Genomic DNA, 22,372 nt, shown 5'->3' on the forward strand with positions numbered 1-22,372 from the left:
CTTGCAGACTTCTTCCTGTACCACTGCTTGAAGAAGGTGTCTTCCAGAAACTGGCAGTAGGACTGGGAGTTGAGCTTGACTCCATCCTCAACCCGAAAAGGCCCCACAAGCTCATCTTTGATGATACCAGCCCAAACCAGTACTCCACCTCCACCTTGCTGGCGTCTGAGTCGGACTGGAGCTCTCTGCCCTTTACCAATCCAGCCATCTGGCCCATCAAGACTCACTCTCATTTCATCAGTCCATAAAACCTTAGAAAAATCAGTCTTGAGATATTTCTTGGCCCATTCTTGACGTTTCAGCTTGTGTGTCTTGTTCAGTGGTGGTCGTCTTTCAGCCTTTCTTACCTTGGCCATGTCTCTGAGTATTGCACACCTTGTGCTTTTGGGCACTCCAGTGATGTTGCAGCTCTGAAATATGGCCAAACTGGTGGCAAGTGGCATCTTGGCAGCTGCACGCTTGACTTTTCTCAGTTCATGGGCAGTTATTTTGCGCCTTGGTTTTTCCACACACTTCTTGCGACCCTGTTGACTATTTTGAATGAAACGCTTGATTGTTCGATGATCACGCTTCAGAAGCTTTGCAATTTTAAGAGTGCTGCATCCCTCTGCAAGATATCTCACTATTTTTGACTTTTCTGAGCCTGTCAAGTCCTTCTTTTGACCCATTTTGCCAAAGGAAAGGAAGTTGCCTAATAATTATGCACACCTGATATAGGGTGTTGATGTCATTAGACCACACCCCTTCTCATTACAGAGATGCACATCACCTAATATGCTTAATTGGTAGTAGGCTTTCGAGCCTATACAGCTTGGAGTAAGACAACATGCATGAAGAGGATGATGTGGTCAAAATACTCATTTGCCTAATAATTCTGCACGTAGTGTATTGTTCACACACATAAAAACAAAATAAAGTTTACCTGGTATCCTGGGTAAAGGCTCAGCCTCAGAAAGTCCACTTGCAGGCTTTAAGGTGGCCTGCTCGTCTGACACACGGTCTTCAGACCTCAGCACAGAATTCTCCAGAGCGCCACTGTCAGAGGGAGGTAATCCTCTCCACCTGACAGTGCTGGCTGTTTTTTATAAGCCTGCCAAGACCCGGCCTGGAATGTGGGGAGTAGTCACACACCCAGCACTTTGACTACTCCCAGTAAGAGCCGTCCCGGATCAGCTATTTACAGCCATGATCCGGCTCTTACATGAAAATTCCGGCTCTTACGTCACCGAGGCCAGGAACCTCGGTGACACGTACCTACCATCAATGACGACCCCTTGTACCTTCCTACAATATACAGCTCCAAAAAAAAGTATGTAAACCCTTTGGAATGAATTGCATTTCTGCACAAATTGGTCATAAAATGTGATCTGATCTTCATCTAAGTCACAACAATAGACAATCACAGTCTGCTTAAACTAATAACACACAAAGAATTACATGTTACCATGTTTTTATTGAACACACCATGTAAACATTCACAGTGCAGGTGGAAAAAGTATGTGAACTCCTAAACTAATGAAATCTCCAAGAGCTAATGGGAGTGAGGTGTCAGCCAACTGGAGTCCAATCAATGAGATGAGATTGGAGGCGTTGGTTACAGCTGCCCTGCCCTATAAAAAACACACACCAGTTCTGGGTTTGCTTTTCACAAAAAAGCATTGCCTGATGTGAATGATGCCTCGCACAAAATAGCTCTCAGAAGACCTATGATTAAGAATTGTTGACTTGCATAAAGCTGGAAAGGGTTATAAAAGTATATCCAAAAGCCTTGCTGTTCATCAGTCCACAGTAAGACAAATTGTCTATAAATGGAGAAAATTCAGCACTGCTGCTACTCTCCCTAGCAGTGGCTGTCCTGTAAAGATGACTGCAAGAGCACAGCACAGACTGCTTAATGAGGTGAATAAGAATCCTAGAGTGTCAGCTAAAGACTTACAAAAGTCTCTGGCATATGCTAACATCCCTGTTAGCGAATATACGATACATAAAATACTAAACAAGAATGGATTTCATTGGAGCATACCACAGAGGAAGCCACTGCTGTCCAAAAAAAACATTGCTGCACATTTACAGTTTGCACAAGAGCACCTCGATGTCCCACAGCAGTACTGGCAAAATATTCTGTGGACAGATGAAACCAAAGTTGAGTTGTTTGGAAGAAACACAGAACACTATGTGTGGAGAAAAAGAGGCACAGCACACCGACATCAAAACCTCATCCCAAATGTGAAGTATGGTAGTGGGGGCATCATGATTTGGGGCTGCTTTGCTGCATCAGGGCCTGGACGGATTGCTATCATTGAAGGAAAATTGAATTCCCAAGTTTATCAAGACCTTTTGCAGGAGATCTTAAGGCCATCTGTCCACCAGCTGAAGCTCAACAGAAGATGGATGTTGCAACAGGACAACGACCCAAAGCATAGAAGTAAATCAACAACAGAATGGCTTAAACAGAGGAAAATACGCCTTCTGGAGTGGCCCAGTCAGAGTCCTGACCTCAACCCGATTGAGATGCTGTGGCATGACCTCAAGAAAGTGATTCACACCAGACATCCCAAGAATATTGCTGAACTGAAACAGTTCTGTAAAGAGGAATGGTCAAGAATTACTCCTGACCATTGTGCACGTCTGATCTGCAACTACAGGAAACGTTTGGTTGAAGTTCTTGCTGCCAAAGGAGGTTCAACTAGTTATTAAATCCAAGGGTTCACATACTTTTTCCATCTGCGCTGTAAATGTTTACATGGTGTGTGCAATAAAAACATGGTAACATTTAATTCTTTGTGTGTTATTAGTTTAAACAGACTGTGATTGTCTATTGTTGTGACTTAGATGAAGATCAGATCACATTTTATGACCAATTTGTTTAGAAATCCTTATCATTCCAAAGGGTTCGCATACTTTTTCTTGCAACTGTATATTATAAAAAGCACTGACAAAAGTTTGAGGCTACCACCAAGGGGAAAATCTTATTATGAAAACTCACTGTTTGAACAGTTCAAGGGTACCAGCAAAAATTTGGTGGGTAAAAAATTGAGAAAACATTATCTATGAAGCACAAGGATCTATAAGCAAATTGATTCTATCAATTCAAAATTCATCCCAATTTTTTTTTTTTTTTTTATGTGAATGATTATAACAAACCCAGATATATATATTTTTTCTTTTTTCAGGCAAATCAAAAGAGAAATCTGCATGTGAAAAACATGTGCAATTCAGGATTGAAAAAGCGTGAAGCGTAAAAAAAGCTTCACATCTACAAATACAGCATAACCATCTAATCAGTGTTCAGCTTCCTAACAGACATCCTAACATAACTAAGATAATTGCTAAGCCAATCTCACATCTTCAAATAGCCCTTCCTGGACAAAAGCCCTTTCAAAACAAAACAGACAGAATCATCTTTACTAGCTAAGATGCCTTGCAGGGAACTCTGGGTGGGTACTTTTTAATTATGGAGACCACTTAGTATATGCAATGACAATTGTAGGCTAGAAAATGCTCCTCTTGGTTTCTGAGAAAGATATATGCAAATTAGTATGTCTAACATAAGATGGCTTCAGAAAGAATGACCTTTCTTTTCCATTTTTGTCAGGAAAGCTAAATTACATATCTTTGTGGTTTGGAGAAAAATATTCACCAGATGAGACTAGATTGTAATGGCGGAAGAAGAGATTTAACAGAGAGGTAGTGCAAAAGGTGACAATAGACAAAGCACTTCAGGAGTTTAGAGATGAAGGCGAGACAGGTCTGTAGTCAGTTGAGCAGGATGTGTCAAGAGAATTTTTTTAGTGATGGGGTTATGACAGAATGTTTGAAAGAGGAGAAGATACCAAGAGATAGAGATTGTACATTTTGATTAAGTGAGTAGTGATAGCTGGGGAAAGAGACTAGAGAGGGTGTGAGAGAATAGGGCCAGTAGTGCATGTGGTAGGTTTAGAAGAAAAGAGAATACTGGAGACTTCTTCTTCTGTGACTGGGTTGAATATTGAAGGTGAACCTGGGATGGAACCTAGAGAAGGGGATAAATGACATTTAGCAGCTATGACCTAATTTTTGTGCTGGATGTTTTAAATTTTCTCTTTAAAGTAGGTGGTTAGATCTTCAGCACAGTCAGTGATGGGCTCCTGTGCTTTTGGACCGAGGAGAGAGTGAAAAATGTCAAAGAGCTTTTTTGGATTATTGGGAAGGGAGAGATCATGGTTGTGAAATAGGTTGTGAAAAACACTTTTTTGAAGGAATTCTAATTCTCATTTTTTCCACACCTGCCTAAAACGTTTGCACAGTACTATACACACTATATGGGGAGCTGTGTAACTTTTACAGACAGACATAACTTAGTCCTTAAATAAACAATATGTGTTTTTTACAAGATTCATCTAAAATGCATCTTTGTAAACTCTACAAAGACACCGTGTTTGGTAAATGACATGGATATCATGCAATCATGATAATTACAGCCTATAATTAGCTATTTAGATGCAATAAAAGGAGTCGAATTGGGCAGCTGAAAGCCTACAATGTAGAAGGAGTAAATCTAAATAGAATGTGCAATATGTAATGGCTTTTTCTTTTCACATAAAAAGCTGTGTAATTGCTTGAACAGGAAAATAGATTGATAAATTGGACATGTTTATAAATAAAATATTAAAATTATATATTTTTTATTTTTACCTAGATGGGTTGAAATAGGTTTAATAACATATAAAATGAGATAGTTGACATAGAGCCACTGCTAAAGCCTCCAGTAATAATTAGAGATGAGCAAATTTAAAAAAAAAATTGGTTCGGTCTGAATTTATTCGTGGCAATTTGTGTTAAAAAACGGCTATTTCCTGGCTGCAGAGACCATTTATAGTGGTGTAGAACACTATGCCTTGCAGTAACACACATGGGAAGTCTGCTGTGGTAGTGAAACAATACTGTGAGTTAGTATGACATGCAGATGACAGGCGTCACAGAATCACTGCACACTTCACTTATTTGGGCAGTTACGGGGCCAAAACTGACCAAATAACTCAAGTGTGAACTCAGCCTTACAGGTTAATTCTAGCGTCAAGAAGAAGCACACTCTTTTTACACCGTCGTCAGCTGATTTCACATAGATGTCTATAGAACATGTTCTATTAAACGCTTATTGCAAGTAGAGCCCCCCCCCCCGACAGAGTGGAGAGGGTGTCAGCAGTAAATTTGTGTTGACGTCACTGATCATTTTGCCCTTTCCCTGATCTGTCAGAACAATAACCGTAAAAAAACGGATCCTGTCTGTGGAGCATCCGCCTTCACTTGGTCAGCATTTGGTCGGTAATCCATCAGTCTTGCTAAAGCCAAAAAAAACAGGAGAGGATCCAAAACAGAGATGACACTTGAATGGAATATTTGCATGTCTTCTGTGTTTTGTACCCACTCCTGCTTTTGGCTACCAAATCATAAGCCAATTCTGATGCAAAATAAGGACCATGTCATGCAGGCCTTACAGCTGTTAGGATCCATTATGCGTCTCATTTTTCCTTCCTTCTGAGAGATCAGAAGGGTAAAATAAATTATGACGTCAGCCAGGCCGAAAGGCAAAATAGTTGCCCAGTCCTGAAGTGGGGAGGGTGGGAACAGCATGAGAAGTCCGCAGATAGCGGCCAACTGACTTCATAGGATGTCTCTATAGTAGTTCAGTTTGTCCTCCCTCTCAGCAGATGTAAAAAAGGCCCCCATTTTGGACGAGTAGCAAGGATCCAACAAAGTGAAGAGCCAGAAGTCATCCCTCTGCTGAATGCTGAGAATTTGTCTGTCACTACACAAGCAAGTGAACATTGGGGCCATTTGTGCAAGTGAATCTGAGGCACTCCCTACATCCATCTTCACTGCATACTGCCACGGTGTGTCTGGGTCCTCTGCCTCGTCTTCCTTATCGCCCTGTAGCTCCTCTGGCTGCTTCTGCTCCTCCTCTCCTGTCACCTGTGTAGAAAAACCATCCATTTCGCTACACATTGCTTGTGCTCCAATGTCCTCCTCCTCCAGTTCAGCCCCCACAGGGCTCATGTGGCTGTGAGATCTAGGCACCACGTCTCCAGTCCCCTGACCAGCCAGATTTAGCAGCATATATTCCAGGACATGAAGCAGTGGAATGCCATTACTGCTGCAGGCTGGACCACTACGTCAGAGCCACTGTTCTCCCAGGCCACTTTATGGTGACGCTGCATATGTTTACGTAGGGCTGTGGTGCCACGCTTCACCTTCTGTCCACAGATTCTACAAATGGCCATGTTCACCGACTCTGTCGGCTAAACAAAAAACTGCCACACCGCCAAGTAGGTGATTTTACCCCCCAACACTCTGCACTGACTGACTGTTACCGCAGCTGCTTCCATGAGCTCCTGCACCAGGTTTTGGGCAGGTAGGCTCCTGCAAAGCGGGTGGTCTACCCAGGGCACGTTTGGCTCCTGACCTCCCACTGCTGCCACCCTGCTGAATCCCCACACTTCACTGATGTCCTCCTCAATGGTCTTTGGCTCAGGAGTCTGACCGCTCGCAACACCAACTCCCACGCCACTCTCCTCATCACTACTTACCCACCTACCGGAGGAAGCAGCGGATGTCTTCTACAAATCTTAGTTGGCCAGTAGCTTCTGACTGTCCTCTAGTAGCTCGTCCTCGCTTTATAGTGTAGCTGAGCCCACAGCACATAATACTTCTCTGGCTGAGGGAACAGAAAAGGACAGAAGCAGGTTGAGGACAGGTGAGGGCACAGGGCCTGCTCCCAGGCCATGCCAACTAAGGGTTGTGTCTGAAAAACCCACCGACTCTTGGCTGTCTGATGTCACTTGGGATGAAGTGGATGACCAAGTCAACCATTCAATGTGTTGCTGGTCAAGACACGACCACTAGATGAAACTGCGGCTCCTGCTGCCACGCCCCCTTACTCTGCTGCGACCTATGCCTGCACCAGAAATATTTAGGCCTCTGTTATTCTCCTGTGCAGGGCCTGGCACTTTTCTGTCTGACATACTGTTAGATTAAGTAAATAATTAAAAAGGAAATTAAAACACCAAAAAAGTCTGCAATTTCTCACTTCACCACACAATGGCTAATAAGCCCTTTTTTCCACTAATACACGACAAAAAGGGTTTTTAGATCATATAAATGCACCGCTGAACAGCAATTTTTTTCCCCACTAACACAAGCCAAAAGGGGCTTTAGAACATATAACTGCAACGCTGAACAGCAAATATATATATTTTTTTGCCACTAATCCAAGCCAGGAAGGGCTTTAAAATATATAACTGCACCGCTGAATGGTAAATATATATTTTTTCGCCACTGATACACGCCAAAAAGGGGCTTTAGAACATACAACTGCACCGCTGAATGGCAAATATATATATTTTTTGCCACTAATACACGCCAAAAATGGGTTTAGAACATATAACTACCCCGCTGAATGGCAAATATATACTTTTTTGCCACTAATACACGCCATAAAGGGCTTTAGAACATATAACTGCACCGCTGAACGGCCAATATATATTTTTTGTCACTAATAAACTCCAAAAAGGGATTTAGAACATATAACTGCACCGCTGAACAGCAAATATATTTTTTTTGCCACTAATACACAAAAAAAGGCTTTAGAACATATAACTGCACAGCTGAATGGTAAATATATATATTTTTTTGCCACTAATACATTGCTTTAAAACAGTGCTTTAGAACATATAAATGCACCGCAGAACTGAAAATGTATTTTTTTTGCCATTAATACATGCCAAAAATTGATGTAATTTTCTCACTTCACCACACAAAGTCAAATACTTTTTTTTGTGCCACTAATACACTCCACAAAAGGCTTTAGAACATATAACTGCACCGTTAAACGGTAAATAATATATTATTTCTTTTGCCACTAATACACGCCAAAAAGGGCTTTTGAACATATAACTATACCGCTGAATGCAAATAATATATATTAAATGGCCAATGGGGATATGTTTACATTATATAGGTGTATATACTGTATGTCCAGTATATTGGCCCAGCGTATGGGTGTATACAAGTATATAGATATGCATATCCCCTGTAATGCATGTCTATGTATACTTAAGTACTGCCCATGTATGTCCCCAGGTTGCATATTATATACAGATGTATGTATGTATGTATGTGTGTGTATATATATATATATATATATATATATATAGATATATATATATATAGATATATATATATATATAGATATATATATATATATATATATATAGATATGCCCCAATTATCTATATATATATATATATATATATATATATATATATATATATAAAAATAGAAAAATTGGACTGCACTCCAAGCGTATCTTCTCAAAAGATGTGTTTAATCACCCATATGATGGCAAAAGCGACGTTTCGGCTCCAGCATGAGCCTTTCTCAAGCATTGGTGAACAGTGAATAACAGGTATATAAAGGTGTGTCAATGCATACAATTAATCAAACAACATAATTGGTACTTTAAAGATGATCCATATATACAGTATATAAATATGTGCAAAAAACACAAATTGATCATAATTGGTAAAGTGACTTGTGCATTACATACAATAAATTCCATAATATGGCAAATTACATATGGAAACACCATAAGATACAAGATTATAATACTGTAAAAACTCCAGCAAATAGCGTTGCAAAAAGGAATCTTTTAATAGACATATGCGGCTGTGTAAAATTCATGACGTTTCGGCCATACATTAGCCTTCATCAGACTTATGCCGCTTAAAGATGGATGCTAAGCGGCATAAGTCTGATGAAGGCTAATGTATGGCCGAAACGTCATGAATATGTCTATTAAAAGATTCCTTTTTGCAACGCTATTTGCTGGAGTTTTTACAGTATTATTGAAACGGGGTGGGAACCCGACTTCCAGCGGCAAACGGACGGCAGAGTGCCACGAAGTTTTGCTTATACAAGATACAAGATTAGTTACCCCTGCAACTCATCACTATATCATTGGTGCATCAACTGTAATAATGCTCATGTGCAAATAGAGAAGACTAATGAGTTTCTACCTGGGGGAATGATGTCGCCCACATATACCAATGCGCCGATCAGGAGTCCAGTGCGCATGTCCCAGTTACGCAACGTCATCACTGGGGGACGTGCCAATGCACAACTGTGCCGCCCACTGATGACATCAGCGGCGCACCCATTAGTGCATTACCACCTCCTCCCATCGACGACTACAGACAGCGGCGCATGCGCAGTAGCAACATCATGCTATTAGCCGCCATAACATCTCCAGAGGTATTTCCACGTACCTCCAGGAAATGCGTGGTCCCTGAAAGCGGGGGCCAGGACGTGCAGGCTGGTGCAGTGACATCATAACACCGAGCCAGCCCACGTGGCCTTGGCTGCAGGTGTGCGTGTGCATGCATGCCTGCAGTTTGGGAAGTAGGGAGCGAGACCGGCCGGGTATAAATAACCCGGCAGCGCTGCGCTCACAGGGAAGGCAAACCAAGCAGCCCCGGAAGGAAGATGCCCCATTTAGCAGCTAAGCAAGCGGGCACTATCCCCTGGAGACGAGTACACTATACCACCAACGATTAACCCCTGCTGAACCCTTGCCATATACCTGCCCAACCATATTCTGCATTAACCTCTGCAATACCCACTGCTCTACAGATCATATATTAACCCCTGCTATTCCCCCTGCATTATCCCACTGATACCCCCTGCCCTGCATTCTTCTAAGCCCCAGAATATCTCATTCCCACAGACCCTATAAACCCCGGCAGTTACCCATTCACTGGTGTCCTGCATATCTACCTTGCCACCGACTGTATCACTGGTCTGCATCATCCTATTAACTCTTCTAGTGCCATATTGTGTTTAACCCTTTATTTACTCCGTAGGGACAGAGTGTATAGCCAGGAGGGTGGGCTGCTAAATAGTGTGTGTGTAAGTATGATATTTAGATAATTTGTGGGGTGGAATTGGGATGGTACTGTGTGTGGCGTAGTATAGGTGTATTGTAATGTTGTTAATATATTACTATGTACAACTATAAGTATATATATTTATTGTCCATTGATATAAATATATATAGTTATAGCAATAATTAGACTGTAGACGTGTTATTGTGTTAATAAATATACTTTATTATTCATAATACAGAGTAAAGTCATTTATTGTTGTAGTCGCCGCAGTAGTAGTAGACTAGTATAACACAGGTAGTTCAGTTCAAAGTAAGTGCAACAAGGAAGATAGTTAGTTAGATAGTTTTTATTTATAGTATAAATAGGCTGAGTCATCAATAGACGACTCACGCCTATTTCTAAATATTAATTATTGATATTAACGCAAAATATTAATAATTAATATTTTCCTTTTACAGCCACCATTACACCCCATATAACTGCACAGCTAAACGGCAAATAATATATATATTTGTTGCCACTAATACACGCCACAAAGGGCTTTAAACATATAACTGCACGCTGAAAGACAAATATATATATTTTTTGCCACTAATACATGACAAAAAGGCCTGTAATTTTCTCACTTCACCACACAATGGCAAATACATTTTTTTTGTGCCACTAATACACCCCACAAAAGGCTTAAGAACATATAACTGCACCGTTAAACGGTAAAAAATATATAAATATATTTTGCCACTAATACATGCCACAAAGGGCTTTAGAACATATAACTGCACCGCTGAACGGCAAATAATATATATTTTTTTGCCACTAATACACAACAAAAAGGTGTTTAGTTCTGATAACTGCACCATTGAACGACAAATATATATTTTTGGCCACTAATACACACCAAAAAGGGCTGTAATTTTCTCACGTCACCACACAATGGCAAATACTTTTTTTGTGCCACTAATACACGTCAACAAGGGCTTTAGAATATATAACTGCACCGCTGAACGGAAAATATATATTTTTTTGCCACTAATACACGCCAAAAAGGACTGTAATTTTCTCACTTCACCACACAACGGCAAATACCTTTGTTTGTGCCACTAATACACCCCACAAAAGGCTTTAGAACATATAATTGCACCGTTAAACGACAAACAATATATTTTTTTTGCCACTAATACATGCCACAAAGGGCTTTAGAACATACAACTGCACCGCTGAACGGCAAATAATATATATTTTTGCCACTAATACATGCCAAAAAGGACTGTAATTTTCTCACTTCACCTCACAACGGAAAATACTTTTTTTGTGTGCCACTAATACACTCCACAAAAGGTTTTGTAACATATAACTGCACTGCTGAACGGCAAATAATATATATTTTTTGCCACTAATATATGTCAAAACGGGCTTTAGAACATATAACTGCACCGCTGAACGGTAAATAATATATATTTTTGTGCCACTAATACACGCCAAAAGGGCTTTAGAACATATAACTGCACCTCTGAACGGTAAATAATACATATTTTTTTGCCACTAATACACGCCAAAAAGGGCTGTAATTTTCTCACTTTACCACTAAATGGCTAATAAGCTATTTTTTCCCACTATTGCAAGCCCAAAAATGCTTTAGAACATATAACTGCACTATACAAGAGCAAATAAGACATATAAATATTTCTTTGTAATAAACACTGTAAATGGCTGTATCAAACAGCACTTGCACCCCAGAAACAAGAACGGTTTGCTGGAATTACATTGCTGTATAATGGTAATTTGGATTCCCAGTCAGTGCAGCAAGGTGTAATAGGATTGTTATTACCTATGACCTATTCTGCTTCAATACTGTGGAATGATTCCTCCCTATCCTTTCCCTGAACTTCTATACAGCAAAATAAAAGTTTAAAAGTATTTTCTACCACTTGTCCCTAGCGCCTGCTGACATCTCTCTCTGCACTAAGTACACTTGAAAATAGTTGAATCCAAGATGGCTGAGGCTATTTATAGGGCTTTGACATCACAAGGCTGGCTTATGATGGATCCGCAAAAGATACGGATGACGTCCGTGTGCATTCCGTTTTTTGGCCCCTGATTGAACAGTACTATCCTTGTCCGTTATGTGGACAACAATAGGAAATGTTCTATCTTTGAACGGAAAAACAGAAATAAGGAAACGGAAGACATACAGAGTACCTTCCGTGTTTTTTGCGGATCCATTGAAATGAATGGTTCCGTATACGGTCCATATACGGAACGCAAAAAACGGAACGGAAACTGAAAAAAAAAGTTTCTGTGCAAGAGGCCATAGCCTGTCTCAAAAAAAAATCTGTATATTAGCGCCATTTCTAAATGTAAGACAGCCTGAAACAGGCATAAAACATGGTAAATGAGATGGGCCTGCAGGCAGGTCCCGTTCCACGCCCACAATTTTAGACCTGGCGTGAACAGGGAGAAATCGCAGAATTTGTGCTTGAAATACGCCTAATATAGGCATATTTCAGCTTAATAAATGACCCCTTTAATGTATAAACTGGAAAAAAAAATGCTTGAGATTTCACTTTACTTTGAATCACTTCCTGTTTCTTGGCACTGTCTCTCTGCGCATTCTCCTCCAGGAGACTCCCTCACAAAAAAAAAAAAACATTCAGTTTGACGCTGTCTGCAGCCAATTACAAATGGTCATATAGCACATATCACATCCTGAGTACAGTGATTGGCTGTAGGCAGCATCAAACCAGATGTTTTCAACAAGGGAAGGCCAGAATAGCATTTCAGACCTGTTGGAGAAGGAGCAGGGAGCCGGTGCTGCATGGGTGCCAACCCCCCTCCCCCAATTCCTGTATACCCCTTTAAGGTGCATTGTATTATACCTGTTGATATTACACTAACTTGCTGACTATTAGACTCTGCCTTTAGAAGGGTCTAATAAGCTTCCATGACTGGCAAACCTGTCTGGAAAACATTGTTAGGCCTCTGACTGTCCTAGTAAACCACTGCACCCCACAATCACGTTGCAGGGGGCCGAAGGGGATATCAGTCACTCTGACAAATCCCTACAAAGGATTTGGTTATCCAAGATCAGTGATCCTAGCTTGTGTACCAGGACCCTAGCTATGAGTGTGCTGTGCTTGTGCGTGAGGATGCTTGAAGGGGTTAACACAGAGGATCACTTACTTTTTCTTCCTGCACTGCTGATGTTTGCTCAACGTTATCAATAAAAGACATGACCGATACAAATATTTGTGGGTTATTAATTTCATTATATTGTGTTTGTCCATAATTGTGACTGAAATAGCTGACACTATTTTATAAGTAATCAATGAAGACATCCAGGTACTTCCAGGAGATCACTTACTTATTACAGCGGCATCATCTGTGCTCACAGGCTTCTTTTGCTTAAGAAACTGTATGCACCATATTTCCTATGGGAAGGTGGTGGTTTAACTGGCATAATAACTAGATCAGAAGGACCTGGATGTCCTTGTAGATCATGGACTGAAAAACTGCACACACAAACTCAAGTGACAAGGACATCATTTTCCCCTTTTGTAAGCATTCATTCAGCCGCATCCGGAATATTTATTTTAGTTCTAATTATCAGTTCATTAAAAGCATGCACTGAAATGATAGAATCCGTGAAGGGAACCTGCTATGCTGTACATGCATTCCTATCTGGGAGCAGCATAGTATGGAGCAGGAGCTGGGCATGCATTTCATTTGTTTAAGAATAGAAATGAGTGAAGTTATCAAAGATTCAATTCGGTTGCTTCGCTGAAGTTCACAAAGAAATTTGATTCGTTCCGAATTGCTTTGTCGCGTATCCCATTCCATTGTATGTAGCGAACACAATGATGGGGAATGGCGATCACACTGTCCCCTGTCATTGAAACCCTCAGATGCCGCGTTCATCACTGATCATAAGGCTACATTCACACGTCAGTATTTTCCTATATCCCGATTTTCGGTCCGTTTTTTGCGGATCCGTTGTTCCTGAAAATGTTTCCGTATGTCATCCGTATGTCATCCGTTTTTTGCGGATCCGCAAAAAACGGAAACATGTATAAATTTCAATAATCAAATAAAGTTGTTTGGATTTCTTTGAAAAAAAATTGAAAAAAAATAAATAAATAAAAATTTGTTATGTGTTTCCAGGAACGGAATCCGCATAAAACGGATGACATACGGAATGACATCCGAATGTCTTCCGTTTTTTGCGGATCCATTGACTTTGTATTGTACCAGGATCTGAATTTTGCGGACAAGAATAGGACATGTTTTATATTTAAACGGACATGCGGAACGGAACAACGGAAACGGACAGCACACATTGTGCTGTCCGATTTTTTCCAGGACCCATTGAAAATGAATGGGTCCAGATCTGGTCCTGATCTGTTCCGCAAAAAACGGAACAGATCAGGAAAGAAAAAACGGACGTGTGAATGGACCCTAACACTGAGGCCAACAAAAAAAATCACCTCATCCATTTGCTCGCGAGGAGGCCATTGCAGCTGTCAGAAGTGCACACAAGAGATTTGGCTTTGCTTCAGTCAAGATGGCAGCGATGGCCTCTCCGCAAACAAATGGATGAGGTGAGTATGTATTTTCTTACAAACAAATGCGCTTTGGGACAAAGTAGACCTCTCTTCCCTGTAAGATTCATCTTCTGCTGGTGAAAAAAGTTCACATTTCAGTGGAGAAAAAAGTTAATGTATGATCTTTGAATTTATGGAACTGGTTTTAGCAGACATGGGTGACACTTCAAGGGATACCTACATATCTCCATCAAAACAATTGCACATATGTGATTTATGAAAATAAGAGAATGAGCTAACATGTGATATAAGTAGTAAAAAAAATAATGTTTCGGTGAACCACTCTAGCTACCTTATGTTATTTGACAAATAATTGATTGCCAAAATATCTAAAGGATTTGAATTTTTAGTAGTCATTGCGCTGCTTCTAAGATGTGCTATTACTGACAATATAGTAAAAAGGAGAGAGCTTTAGATCCTGAAAGTAAAACCAGCTGTTATTGAGTAACTATTAAGGAAGGTCAGAATGTTCCCTAAGAGCTGCATTTTTCCTCCATGATGGAAATATTGGAACAAAGGCAATGATCTCACATGATGAGAAATCTAGTGGACTACTATTCTGTATATCAAAATGTTTTCAAATGAAACACGTTTGGTAATATATGCAAAAGTAAATGTAAGGCGCAAGAAAACGAGTATCAGTAAAGATAATAAAGATTACTGTTACTTTAAAATGTAAAAAGTGGTCTCAACCTTAGTCTACTGGAAGAAAAGGACCCTACAGTGGTCAATAAAGGGGTTGTCCAGGGAAACTAAAAATGCATTTAAATATCAGCAGGTTGAAAATAAAAGAAAAAACCCTCACAATTCCCTGTCGAGTTCGTTTTGAGGATAACTAGTTCTCCGCCACTCTCTATTTCCTGCTTTGCAATGACGTCTCAGTGATTGGGTGCAGCGGTCATAGACATCATCACTACCGCAGGAAATAGAAAATGGCTGGGGACCAAGCATCCACAGAAAGGGAATGGTGGAATGCTGGGGGATCATTGAGGTGAGTATACCTTTTATCATTTAAATATAATTTTCCTGGAAAAAAAACTTTCAAAATGTGATAACTGATTGCAAATTGGTTGATGCTTTTGGCTTGAGAACTATTGTGAATTTATATCACTTTTTCTTCCCATCTTTATAGTGGGATTTATATGTGCAGTTGTGTTTTACTCAATGGCTCAGTGGTTAGCATTTATCCTTGCAATCTTAGGTTCAAAATCAACCAAGCGCAAAATTTGCATTGTATGTTTTACCCATGTTTATGTAGTTTCCTAATGGTGCACCAGTTACCTTACACATAAAACAACAAAACATATAGATAGGTAATCCAGAATTTAGATTGGAAGCCCCATAGGTGCAAAGACTGATGTGAGAGAAGACAATCTATTTAGAAAGGTACAGAACAAATTGGAACTATATAAGGGTACATTCACAAATTGCTGATCCGCATAACACGTGTACCGGCCATGTGTGATCCGGATTTTGCGGAACCCACATGGCCGGCCCTATGATAGAAATGCCTATTTCTGCCAGCAATTGCGGGGGCCATGGAACGAAACTATGGATGAGGACTGCACACAGTGTGCTTTCTGCATCTTTTGCAGTCCCATGCATTGAAATGAATGGGTCCGCAACCAGTCTGCAAAATTGCGGAACGGATGCGGACCCAGAAATACAGTCATGTGAATGGACCCTAAATGAATAAAATTAGTGTATTGTCAGCTGCACTTGGATAGAATGGCGGATTGACAGTCTAATGTGTGTGGGGAGCTCCCAACTCTCCCCCAACATCATCTGGATGGAAGGATCGAGTGAAGTGAATATTTTCATCCGATCCTTTTGTTTTCCCAGGAGATAAGTTGCTGCCAGTAGTGTCTTACAGCAACTTTCTCCTTTCTCCTCATTGAATAGACTGAGCCAAACGTGTATAGGGGGGGGGGGGGGCGCGGAAGGAAGATGGGAGAAAAAGCTTTCAGCTGAATAATCGTTCGGCCGACAGCTATTCAATTTTTATGGCTGCCCTTAGCTTTCAATCCTGTAAATATGCCATACATGTTGAAGATGAGAATACCCCTTTGCTGGTCACATTCTTATTCCTAGTCCCTTGGTTCTGTGAAAAACTGCAAGCTATGGTGACCTAACCTTCTTCCTTGACCAGTCCATTTCCATGACTTCACAGATCAATGTCAAAGGAAAATCCTTGGTGTTTAGAAACTGTCACAAACTTCATGAAGTTAATAAAAAAAAAATATATATATAAAGTTCAACTTTCCAAAAACAAGTTTTGTTTTCTAAAATTAGAAATATTTCTCTGATATCATTTAAATGTTATTATTTCATCACACTGCAGATATTGGAAAAGTTGTATGATTGAAGGTGTTGAACTGCAGCTGACTCCATAAAAGCATGGATTTCACGTCAATCTTTACATGAATATGAACAAATGCACGGCATCTCAAGCGATAACTCTCTTTAATGCTTCAGACTGTGCTGTAAGGAAGACTTACACTTCTAGCACCATAATAACAAGCTGTAGACAAAGAGATTGCAAAGGACAGATTGTAAAAATAAGACTAACGCAATGTGAATAGTTCAAAGAGGCGCACAGAAGAAAGGCTCTGATGATGCAGCATTTAAAAACAGTTCATAACGTAAAGAGATATTATCATTTGACTGCTTTAGTGGCAAAAATGGATTATCTCCTAAACGAAAATGGATTCCTCTCACTATGCTGTTTCCTAGAACTATTTGCATGTATATATAGCTTTTCAGATATTTGGGCCAGAGCATAGCATTGCAAATTGTACTTCTGTAGGGAACACTCACATTAATTCTAATTCACTTGCTTTGATGTTGCCTGAACAAGGCAGGAGAATGATTTTGAAAGGGCTGAAAGTCACTTTCTATCTCAAAAAAAATGTAACATTATATATAAGTTGTCTGCTGTGTATGACATACATTTTATCCTTTACATAGATATTTTTACAGGAATGACAATTTTGCATTGGAATATACAGTATATATATATATATATATATATATATATATATATATATACACTGCCTGTCCAAAATAAAAGTCGCAACCAAAAAAAGGTCACAAACTCTAATATTTCGCTGGACCGCCTTTAGCTTTGATTACAGCACACATTCGCTGTGGCATTGTTTCGATAAGCTTCTGCAATGTCACAAGATTTATTTCCATCCAGTGTTGCATTAATTTTTCACCAAGATCTTTCATTAATGATGTTAGAGTCTGACTGCTGCGCAAAGCCTTCTCCAGCACATCCCAAAGATTCTCAATGGGATTAAGGTCTGGACTCTGTGGTGGCCAATCCATGTGTGAAAATGATGTCTCATGCTCCCTGAACCACTCTTTCACAATTTGAGCCCAATGAATCCGGGCATTGTCATCTTGGAAACTGCCCGTGCCATTGAGGGAATAACCTGGTCATTCAGTATGTTCAGGTAGTCAGCTGACCTTATTCTTGGAGCACAATGTTGCTGAACCTAGACCTGACCAACTGCAGCAACCCCAGATCATAGCACTGCCCCCACAGGCTTGTATAGTAGGCACTAGGCATGATGGGTGCATCAATTCATCTGCCTCTCTTCTTACCCTGATGCACCCATCACTCTGGAACAGGGTAAATCTTGACTCATCAGACCACATGACCTTCTTCCATTGCTCCAGAGTACAATCGTTATGCTTCCTAGCAAATTGTAGCCTTGTTTTCTGGTTTGCCTCACTGATTAGTGGTTTTCTTACGGCTACACAGCTATTCAGTCCCAATCCCTTGAGTTCCCTTGGCATTGTGCGTGTGGAAATACTCTTACTTTCAGTAATAAACATAGTCCTGAGTTCTACTGTTGTTTTCCTTAGATATGATTTGACCAAACATTTAAGTGATCGCCGATCACAATTATTCAAGATTTTTTTCCTGCCACATTTCTTCCTCGAATACGATGGGTCCCCAATATCCTTCCAGTTTTTAATAATGCGTTGGACAGTTCTTAACCCAATTTTAGTAGTTTCTGCAATCTCCTTAGATGTTTTCTATACTTGATGCATGCCAATGATTTGCCCCTTCTCAACCAGACTAACATCTTTTCCACAACCACGAAATGTGTCTTTTGACATGGTTGTTTAAGAATGAGAAGCAACTCATTACACCAGTTGGGGTTAAATAACTTATTGCCAGCTGAAAGATAATCACCCATACAGTAATTATCCAATAGGAGGCTCATACTTATTTGCTTAGTTAAATCCAGGTGGTGACTTTTTTTTTTGGACAGGCATTGTATATAATATATATATATATATATATATATATATATATATATATATATACAGTACAGACCAAAAGTTTGGACACACCTTCTCATTCAAAGAGTTTTCTTTATTTTCATGACTATGACAATCGTACATTCACACTGAAGGCATCAAAACTATGAATTAACACATGTGGAATTATATACATAACAAAAAAGTGTGAAACAACTGAAAATATGTCATATTCTAGGTTCTTGTCATGGTCTTACCTCCTTGCTGTTCCCTTCGTTTGACATGTGCTGGCGGCCATCTTGGTTTCTGGGTTTTCTTGTAGCCTCCCACCCTGCGGCTCCTCCTTCCCACTGGGAGGAGCTGGATGCCTAGCTCATATATATAGGAGGTCTGTGGCTTCAGTTCCTTGCTTGGTCCTCCTGTGTTCACATGCTTCCAAGACTGCTGCTGCTTCTGGTTCCTGATCCTGGCCTCGTCTGACTACCCCGTTGGTTCCTGATTCCGGCTTCGTCTGACTACCCCGTTGGTTCCTGTTCCTGGCTTCGTCTGACTACCCTTCTGGTTCCTGACCTCTGTCTCCGCAAGACCCTGCTTCGGTTTAGCCATCCGTTCGGACTTTGCTACGGCTTGCTCTTCAATAAAACCTTCTTATTTTCCACTTATCTCTTGTTGTACGTCTGGTTCATGGTTCCATGACATTAGGACCAAGCCATGAATTCTGACGGTACAGGGCCACCCTCGCTACCTACGCTGGTTGCCAGACTTGATCAGCAGGATCACCTGTTGGGTCGGTTCGCTGTGGCGTTGCAAACCCTGCTTGAACGCACGGCTCATTTAGCTTCCGTTGCCGATGGGTCGGTTGTCGCTCCTGGGCCCGCTCCTACTGCCGCTCCGGTTGTTGCGCCAGAGTCTACCCTGACACCTGTTGCTGCGCCTGTGGTGTTTCAGGGTATGACCGGTTCTGCCCCCCTTCCACAGCGCTTTGGGGGAGAGCCAACTCAGTGCCGAGGTTTCCTTAACCAGGTGGGCATTTACTTCGAGTTGCTGCCACATGCCTTTCCTACTGAGAGATTAAGGGTGGGCTTCTTGATCTCGCTGCTCTCGGACAAGGCCTTGGCCTGGGCCAGCCCTTTATGGGAGAACAACAATCCGGTGGTTGCCGAGTTTTCCGGTTTTGTTGCTTCTCTTCGGAAGGTATTCGATGTGCCGGCTCGTGCTGCCTCTGCTGCGAAGCTCCTTATGTCCATCAGACAGGGTTCACGATCCGTAGCTGAATACGCCATTGAGTTTCGTACCCTGGCAGCAGAGGTGGGCTGGAATAATGAGGCTCTGGTCGCTGCTTTCTCTCATGGTCTCTCGGATGCCTTGAAGGATGAGGTTGCAGCTAAGGACCTACCAGTGGAGCTCGAGTCTCTTATTTCTTTCCTGATTTTGATTGACACCAGACTCAGGGAGAGACCTTCCTTTAAGGAGAGCCTGCGGAGGTCTCCTAACAGATTGGCGCCTACGTTTGCTGTCCCACCCGTGCCTCCCTCTCCTCCCACGCCTCCTGGGGATGACTTGTCTGGGGGTGAACCCATGCAGCGGGGGTTTGCTCGCCTGTCTGAGGGGGAGAGGGTACTCCGGAGACGCGAGGGCCGATGCATGTACTGTGGTCTCGGTGGGCATTTTCGGTTGGCATGTCCGAACCGTCCGGGAGAACGCTCGCACCTGAGGTCCTGTCGGGGGCAGATCTTGGGTGGAGTCTCCTCGTCCCCGGTTTCCCGTGTTGACAAACCACTGATCACGGTTGTCCTCTCCTGGGTCGGGGGCTCGGTGACGACCCAGGCGTTGGTGGACTCTGGTGCTGGTGGTTTGTTCATTGATAGAGTGTTCGTTGCCGCCAATTCCATTCCTCTGCAGCCTCGAGGTTCCCCACTGGCTCTTGAGGCGATAGACGGCAGACCCCTTCTGCCGCCACACGTGACTCATGAGACCCTTCCAGTGGGGATGGCCATTGGTGCCGTTCACAGAGAGTCGGTCTGTCTCCAGGTTATTTCGTCTCCGCACTACTCGGTGGTCTTGGGGTACCCCTGGCTCCAGAAGCATAATCCGACTTTCGATTGGAGATCGGTCGAGATCCTCTCGTGGTCACCGCAGTGTGGGGCTAGTTGCATCCATGGGCCTGTCAAGTTGCTGTGTACTTCCTCGGACTCTCTGTTGCCTCCTGAATACGAAGAGTACCGGGATGTATTCGATAAGGTGCGCGCGGTTGCCCTACCTCCGCACCGCCCATACGATTGTGCCATAGAGTTACAATCCGGTGCCGTTCCTCCTCGTGGCAAAGTCTATCCACTGTCGGTAGCGGAGAATGAGGCCATGGAGGAGTACGTGAGGGAGGCGCTTTCACGCGGACACATTCGCAAATCCTCGTCCCCGGCAGGGGCTGGATTTTTCTTTGTGAAAAAGAAGGGCGGCGAGTTGAGGCCTTGCATCGATTACAGGGGTCTCAATCGCATCACGATCAAGAACGCTTACCCGATACCCTTGATTTCCGAGCTGTTCGATCGCCTCAAAGGGGCCACGGTCTTTACCAAACTCGACCTGAGGGCGGCATATAACCTGGTAAGGATCAAGGCGGGCGATGAGTGGAAGACCGCGTTTAACACCAGGACCGGTCATTATGAATCCTTGGTTATGCCCTTTGGGTTGTGCAATGCGCCCGCAGTCTTCCAGGAATTCATCAACGATGTTTTCCGTGACCTGTTGCAGCAGTGTGTGGTGGTCTATTTGGATGACATCTTGGTATATTCTGCATCCATGGAGGCCCACATTCTGGATGTCAGACGAGTGTTGCAACGCTTACGAGAGAACAAGCTGTTCGGTAAGCTTGAAAAATGCGAATTTCACCGATCCCAGGTAACCTTCTTAGGTTACATCATTTCCGCTGAGGGGTTCTCCATGGATCCTGAGAAGGTTTCGGCTGTCTTACAGTGGCCCCAGCCCAGTGGGCTTCGTGCCCTGCAGCGCTTTTTGGGCTTCGCCAATTATTATCGGAAGTTCATCAGGGACTTTTCCATGCTAGCCAAGCCTCTCACGGATCTGACCAGGAAGGGCAGTAATCCTCAGGTCTGGCCGCTCGAGGCCATCCGAGCTTTTGAGGCTCTAAAGTCCGCCTTTGTGTCGGCTCCGATTCTGTCGCATCCCAACCCTGGGTTGCCTTTTGTCCTCGAGGTGGACGCGTCTGAGACGGGAGTAGGCGCCCTCCTGTCTCAGCGTAGAACACCAGAGGGTCCTCTGCTTCCTTGTGGGTTTTACTCCCGGAAACTGTCTTCCGCGGAGTGCAACTATCAGATTGGTGACAGGGAGTTATTGGCCATCGTGCAGGCCCTTAAAGAATGGAGGCACTTGCTTGAGGGCTCGGTGGTTCCGGTTCTCATCCTGACGGACCACAAGAATCTGACCTACCTCTCTGAGGCCAAGAGATTGACACCACGTCAGGCCAGATGGGCTCTGTTCTTGTCACGTTTTAATTACGTGGTCTCCTACCTACCCGGCTCCAAGAACATCAGAGCGGATGCCTTATCACGGCAGTACTCC

This window comes from Bufo gargarizans, chromosome 1 (assembly GCF_014858855.1).
Source record: "Bufo gargarizans isolate SCDJY-AF-19 chromosome 1, ASM1485885v1, whole genome shotgun sequence".
Classification (NCBI taxonomy): Eukaryota; Metazoa; Chordata; class Amphibia; order Anura; family Bufonidae; genus Bufo; species Bufo gargarizans.